This window comes from Lygodium microphyllum, unplaced genomic scaffold (genome assembly GCF_053477565.2).
Source record: "Lygodium microphyllum isolate KBCC unplaced genomic scaffold, Lygodium_microphyllum_v1.1.10 scaffold_54, whole genome shotgun sequence".
Classification (NCBI taxonomy): domain Eukaryota; kingdom Viridiplantae; phylum Streptophyta; class Polypodiopsida; order Schizaeales; family Lygodiaceae; genus Lygodium; species Lygodium microphyllum.
In genome coordinates this window covers 107133-115422 of record NW_028229537.1, presented here as the reverse complement: position 1 = coordinate 115422, position 8290 = coordinate 107133, and positions in this window count along the sequence as shown.

Genomic DNA, 8290 nt, shown 5'->3' with positions numbered 1-8290 from the left:
TTTCTCCATGGATTTTCCAGCTACAATCAAGTATATAAGTCCGCATGGACAATTGGCTAAAAACCACCTTTGCCATATATTTAAGAGTGTTTACCTACATCATCATCATGCCATTTGACTTGATCAATGCACCAAATACTTTCCAATACCTAATGTGCACTATATTCAAAGATATATCAAGGTGATGACTTGAGGTGTTCATTGATGACCTTTATGTCCACTCTAGCTTTGTTGGGAGACATACCTTGAGAAACTTCACTTGGTCGTCGAGAGGTGTCAATAGTATCAACTCTCCATAAATCCCTTGAAATGCCAATTTTAGGTTAATCATGGTATCATTTTGGGCCATGTAATATCCAGAAATAGCATGGCCATTAACATTGTTGCCAAGGTTTAAAGTGACAATGGATGTTCCACTACTTGCCAATTAGAAAGGCACTCAGTGCTTCTTAGGACATGCCAAACATTATCAATGTCTTTTGCTAAATTACACTATAATAGTAAGATCAATTTATAAGCTCTTAATCTTTTGGGAATGGACTAGTGAAGATACTATGCTTCATATGAAGCTTTGAAAAGGGCCCTCATGATTGCAACCATTCTACAAGACCCAAATTGGATACTCATGTTCCATGTGTCAATTGATACATCCAAGATCACAATTGAAGTAGTATTGTGCAAACTCAGTTGATGACAATACGGATTTCCTTATGAGTTTTGTTAGTAGAAGACTCATAAACATAAAATGAATCACTCAACAAGAGCAAAGGATTGGGGATGGTATATCTTGTCAAATTTTTTTGGTATTATTTATTATAAGTACCATTCACTTTCTTTGTGGAATATCAAGCACTTTTGTATTTAGTGAATAAACCTTGGCCATAGGTACAATGGATTGATGGCTCCTACTTTTTCTAGAATTTGGCTTTTTTGTGGTTGTGCAAAAGGGAAAGAAACACTTTGTTGCCAATCATGTCACATGTAACAAGTGTCGAGAGGGATACTAGAGTTGATGACAATCTTCTTGATATCCACCTATTTAGAATACTACAAGAAAGCTCAACTATTTCAGGCATTCTTGATGCCTTACTAGGTAGATGCCATATTCACATGCTAGAGAATGGGTTACCATAATTTCTTATTGAGAAGCCATGGCGCACCCATCTCCTAAATAAGAGTCGACCTCATCAAATGGTTGTTGGGGTAAATATATTGATTGGGGTAGGATGATCTTCTTCGAAGATGCATGTGTGAGCATGAGATTGAGGACGCCCTACTACAAGAAGTACACAAAGGCATTGCAAGTGGTCATTTTGATGCAAACACCACAACTACGAATGTATTAATACTTCTAGCTATGGTGGCCAGCTTTGTTTAAGGGGGTGACTCATTTTGGCAAAACATTGCGATGAGTGCCAAAGAATCAAGTTGCCAATTTAGAAAGTTAAAATGGAACTCTCCCCAATGATAGCCTACCAATCCTTCAAAAAGTGGGGTATATAGCTCATAGGACTCATTAATCTCATTACTGAATACTCACAAGCATGCGACATTATTGTGGCCACACATTAAATGAACAAATGGGTAGAGGCATTGGCCACTCTCAAGAATGATGCCCAAACCTCAACAATATTCCTATAGGAGCAAGCCATCTCTTGATTTTGCTAGTCCATCAAGATCATTAGTGAGACCGAGAAACTCATTTCTTGAATACAACCATTAAATGCTTAATATCTACATTCTTGGTCTTGCACAACAAGTCTAGGCCATCCAAGATGAGTTGACTAACAAGTTCCAAATTAAGTTTTGACTAAGTCTTGTTTCAACCTCGAGCTCAGACTAGGATCACAAGCTCATAGTAGCATTGTGGGCTTACAAGATTTTTTACAAAATAATCATAGAGCAAACCCCTTTAGACTAAGATATGGAAGTGATGCAATCACACCAATTGCATTCTCGATCCCTAGTTTTCGTATCTCAATGCAATAATAATGGGAAGGCACCAAAGCTTTGGCCAATCACTTGGTGGAACTAGAGTACTACTTAATAAAAACCTACATCTAGTCATAATCCATGCCCTGCTTGCTAGGAAGGCTAGATAAAAGGCCTAGTTTTCTAAGCATGTTAAACTACAAACCCTTGACAAAGGGGTTTTGGTGCTTTTATACTCGTTTGTTCAAATTTTCACTCAATGATGGGACATTGGTGAATCTCCTATTGATTCAAGACTCTCAATGTGATGACTATGCTATCTATGTTACCAAGTAGAGCAACACTCTTTCTCTATCTGATCTAGCACTCACAAATCGTAAAGAGGATAAATATAAGAGTGGATGTGAGGTGTAGAGAGTTTACCCACTTACCTATCATATTGTAGTCTTTGTCATTTTATGGCTCATGAGTAGCTTCACAAATCAAGTATAATGCCTCTTGATATACTACTTCATAGCTTCAACTTAATCCATGTACTTTGAAGATATCATGAAGGAAGAGAAGAAGAAGAAGAAGAAGAAGAAGAAGAAGAAGAAGAAGAAGAAGAAAATAGCACGAGCAATGGAGAAGAGCTTCTCTAGTGGTCCCTCACTCTCCACACACACACACACACACACACACACACACACACACACTCTCTCTCTCTCTCTCTCTCTCTCTCATGCTCTCAAGGTGCTCAATGCATAAGGTAGAGGCAAGAAGGAGAACTCTTGTATTGGCACACGAGACTAATCTCTCTATTCAATTTTAAATTTTTCTACATAGACCTAAGTTTTGTTGTTTTTCCTCAAAAGTTAGATTTCCTATCCCTTTCATGGGCTCTTGACTAATCCTTGTAGTGCTTACATGCATTTAGAAACTTAATTTTGGACTCTACTTTCGGACCAAGACTATTACAATTTACATGAGACTATGAATAGACCTTGGTTTTTCAACTGAATACAATATATTCGAAATGATAGTTGCAAGTATTCCTGTTTGATAAAATTTTTGCACTTGCATTTGTAAAATTTATCCTTCAAAGTCTTATGCTCCCATTGTTCTTCTATTTGGCTCTAAAATGGGTTTAATATTTACCTTCGTCTTAGACAAGTGCTAATCCCATGGTATGCAACATCATGGAGCTTCATGTAAGGAACAATTGTGAAGAGGTGTCTTGTTGGAGGAGTGGTTGTCCTTCATGATGGTGTGTTAGGGTTGTCGTTGCACCTTTGGTGATGGTAACTTGGGAGGTGGATGATGATTCCATGGATGCAAGGTCATTGCAAATATGATAGATGGTCACTGAAGCTATTGAGTGCTCCCTCAATCTTTAGTAAACCTCAATGTGCTCTCCCTAGGGATGTATCTATCTTACTATATAGTGTGCAAGGTGCTTGCGCAAGTATAACTGGGAGATGTGTCAAAATCCAAGCAAGCTTGGGGTGTTCTCTTAAACATGAAGAGCACATGAGGACCTAGTTAGTATAAGGTCTTATTGTATAATGTGAATCTCAAGGTGATAGGTCGTTCGAGCAAGCTAGGATGTCATGCCCTTGATGTGGCTTGAGTTGTGTTGTGGAGGGAAGCTTGGGGTGTTCTCTTAAACATGAAGAGCACATGAGGACCTAGTTAATATAAGGTCTTATTGTATAATGTGAATCTCAAGGTGATAGGTCGTTCGAGCAAGCTAGGATGTCATGCCCTTGATGTGGCTTGAGTTGTGTCGTGGAGGGAAGGGCTAGCGGGTTAGAAGCAGAGCCCACCAATGACTAAGGTCACAAGATGTGCCTAACTTGAAGACCCTAGGTGTAATGATCATATGGTGCAATTATCACCTATCTAAGTTGGAGCCTTTGTTCTCTTTTATTTTTCTCTCTCTTTTTTTTTGAAATTTTATTCTTCAAGGAGTGGTTGTAGGGTGTGATTGGGACATCCTTTATTGAGCATATAGTCTGCTTCTTATAGAGGCAGATGGAGGACTCTAGATAGAATGCATGGATATAATATGCAAAATGATTGTCCACCATGTTCTCTAGTAGTGCCACATAGAGTGTGGCACTTAGATGTAGTTGAATCATAGCCACTTTTTCTATATCAGTATTGGCATTAGAAAACAATTGCGACTTCTCCTCATATAATGTTGGTGCCTTCTCTAGTAACTTTACAAGAAGTTGAAGGTAGTTACAAGGGGTGAATGATGGGATTTAAAATGGGATGCCACTGGCTATGGCATTAGCCGGACCTCAAGCACACAACAAACAACCCCATCACATGGCCTCACGGGCCATGAGTGTCTGTAATACACCGATGTACACTAGATAGACTTAATTATGCGTTTGTAGCTGATATGTAGTCCAACATTTACCTTCCTTTCTCCTTAGAAGGAGATCCCATAATATGTAGGCATAATGCCTCATCACACAAACATCAGGAAGCTCCCCTCGGCTGATTGCCACAGCTCCACTACGACTCTCCTACACCTTGGGGATTGTCCCCAAGATGCGTTGCTCCAACATATAAAACATAATGCAACAAACTCCACTCTTTTCTTGTTTTGTACGATCCAGGAATATATAGACCCTCACCAAACAATCCCAAGGAAAGTGTACAACTAATCTACAGCAGCAAAGACTCCTTTTCACTCAAGGTATAAGTCATGTCCTAGGAAGACGATTGCTATGCAATCCAGGATTGATACCATGTCATGCGTCATGCATAGTGCATATGATCCTAGTGCACAAACAATATTTATCAAATCAACATTATGTGATGTGGAAAAAACAATCCTTTCATGATTTTCACTAAACGTATGCTTCGATGTATGGAGACTAGCATCGATTTCTCGTGCTAGTAGCCCCTTAAACTGAATTATCGCAATTCTAAATGGAATGCACAATCAAATGTTTTAAAAATTCAAAACCTCTCAGCCCTTTTAATCTCTTAACCTCACCCTTTCCCTCTAACGTTTAGATTATGTTGTGTTGCATAGGTGTAGGGTATTATTTTGTATGTATTTTTCTGCATAAAATGAAAAAAAAAACATGAACATGACACATAAACAAAGTCGGACTGAAACCAAACTTCATACCTCAGCTTTTTTATATAACCACAATGACGAATCATAATTTTCTAGATTTTTATAATGCAAAAATTCTATTTTTTCCTATTGAGCTATTTTTCTCTATTTAGTTACGCATAAAAATAAATTATTTTTTGATTTATGATTAGTGATTGATTATGACAGTTGAAAGATGTTTTGTCTCAAAATTTTATCCCATGCGCATCTCTTTTTTCCACATGAAATCAATAAATCCTTCATTTTTACATTAAAAAAACACTTTTCAGGCTATAATTTAAATATTACGACTATTTATTATTACAGGTTTGCAATTTTTAATGCACAACCCTCAATCATAATACAAAAAAGCTCTAAACAAATTTTTGTTCCATATGAATTCCATTTCAACCATCAAACATCAACAAGAAGCAAATTTCCTTTGTAAAAATGAGGCATATTGCTTATTTGCATGTTGCAGGTTTTTTGATTATTTTTTTGGGTTGCCAACGGACCGATCGGCAACAAATCTTCAATGATGAACATCTCCCCTCAGCCTCCTCTTGATCTCGGAGCAATCCGGGCAAAAGCATTCTTCAATCGGTCTTCATTCTTTTTCATGTGCATGAACTGCCCCTTAAGGCGAGAGAGAGGGAGGAGAGAGAAATAATAAAAAATCTCTCTCCAAATGGGTTTGAATCAAAGAGGCATCAAGCAAAAATGGGGAGGCGCATTGACTCTTCTCTCTATTCGACAGTTTTTGCATTAGTTTCAAGGCTTTTATTAAGCCTAAGGTTTTAAACATTAAAATAACTGGTTCATCTTTTTGTGTTCACACTGTCTCGCAAGTGGATTTTTCAATTTTGAAGGCCTAAACAAACTCTGATTTGCAATCCAACTGGACAAGCGGCTTCTTGGCATCGAAATCCATCAACTTGGTCTCTCCCATGCACTTTACAGCTTCCTGATATCCGGTAGCAGCTTTATAATGCCAAACCTTGCAAGGATTAAATGGGGGGTCAAACGACCTCCGATTGACAAACCGAGACTTGCATTGGATTCTTGATGTCGAAATGCATCTAAAAACTGTAGCTCCGCCATCCACCACCATTTGATTTTTCATGAAAATTGGCTTTTTAATGCCTCTTGGGCACTTTCCAACTCCAAAATGAGCTTCAACGCTTCAAGAATTCATGTCCTAAAATCTAGCTCTCAGTGAAGAAGGGAGGATGAGAGCAATTGGTGAAATTCTTAAGAAACCTATTGAAAGAAGGCTGAATCATGGTTGAAATAGGTACAACTTGTCATGTTATGTATCTTGATTTCCATTCCTACTAGTTATGAGAGATTTGGGGTAGGACACTGACGTTCTCCCTTGGCTCATCAAATTCTTGAGGCTCTATATAGTTTTCCATGGAAGATGATGATCTCATAAGGCCTTACAATATGGAATGCTCTAGCATAGAGGAATTTGGTTCACTGAGTGCTATAGCTTTCAACTTTTGATCTTCATAGACTATGCATCTCAAATGATGTATAAGAGCCTCTCTTGTTGAGGCTTGGGGTTGAAATATTAAGTGCTTGGCTCAAATGTAGATTATTTTGAGCTACATTGGTCAAGCTCAATTGTACCCTTCATTTAGCTACATCCTCATACTGGGGAGGTGAAAACTATTTGTATGGCATTTTATGGAGCTCATGTTGCTCTATGATCACATACTTGTAGACATGAGCATGTGTCTTCATAGGTCTTTCTCACTTTATTTTCCATGTGGGTGATGGCTCCAATCAAACTTGCTTTGATGGTTTGTTGTAGAGTAATGTAAGCTACTTTAACTTGTTCTTGGGCTTGTTGATTTTCCTTGATTTTAGGCTATGTATTCAGAGATGGATTATTTGGTAAAAAATGCTACTTGGGAGGTAGTTCCTTTGCCTAGGGACAAACATACATTGCTATGTAAGTGGTTCTAGTTGAAGGTATCTCCACCCGATACATTGCCTAAGTAGAAGACAAGGTTCGTGCTCAAAGGATTTAAGTAGGAGAAGGGGATTGAATTTGACAAGATTTTCTCACCAATAGTCAAGATGATCACCCTTCATATAGTCCTTGATTTGGTTGCTAGAGAGGATATATATTTGGTTTAGATGAATGTAAGGACCACTTTCTTGCATGGAAACTTGCAAGGATATTTACATGTAGGAGCTTGAGGGATTTATTGTGGAAGGAAAAGAGGAGTTGGTGTGTCGGCTACATAATAGATTATATGGTTTGAAACAAGTGCCCTAGGAATGATATCATAAGTTTGATGTTTTTATATGTTCTCGGGGTGATACACTAGAGTGAGACCGATTACTAGCTATATACTAAGAAGACTAGGTATGTTGGCCTTATGATCTTGATGCTTTATGTGGATCATATGCTGATTTTTTGGAAGTTTATTATGGAAGTGGATGCTTTAGAGAAAAGTCATTTGAAACCTTTGATATGAAATATTTAAGGAATTTTCGTATGCACATCATGCGAGATGGAGACAAAACATCACTCTATTTGTCTCAAAATAAATACATTAGAAAGGTATTGAAGAGTTTTAAAATGGAGAGATGTTCCTTATACATCCATAGTTAGTGTCTTAATGTATGCCATGGTGGGATATGCTCAAATATCATCATGTGCCATCAAATGTCAAAGAGTTCCAAGGGTTTTTAGATGGTGCTTCCATAAGGGGAGGTTATGCTAGTGTTGCTTGTAGAATGCTCTTGCCTCTTAGTAAAGGGGAAGTCATTTTTACTGCTGGCTTTTATGTTTGGACAATAAGTAGTTTTGGGCTATGTCAGAGAATTGATAGCATGAATAGGGCTGAAAAGAAATATGTTATGAGGGCTAAAAAAGAGCTAAAAAGGCACAAGGTTTTGGCTATAGATGATTTAATCGATTAGTTGTTCTACACATCTACCCAAACTACGCCCTCTTCCCCATGTAGACGAAAGGGAACTTTTGGAACACCAATTGGCATGGACTAATAATTAAAAAAATTGTATTGATCTCTGGAACTAAAATGTGAGATCTTGAAAGGATGAGGGTGTATGCTCCATTGTAACATACCCTGTCAGAATCAGATCCAAAATCAAAGGATTGAAATGGACTTTGTTGGAAATGCTAACACAGTTAGGAATCCAGAGAATTTTGTGCTGTGAATTTGCAAATAATCTCTACATTGTTAGATAAAGCATGTTAATGGTAAAATATTTGTAGATATATTC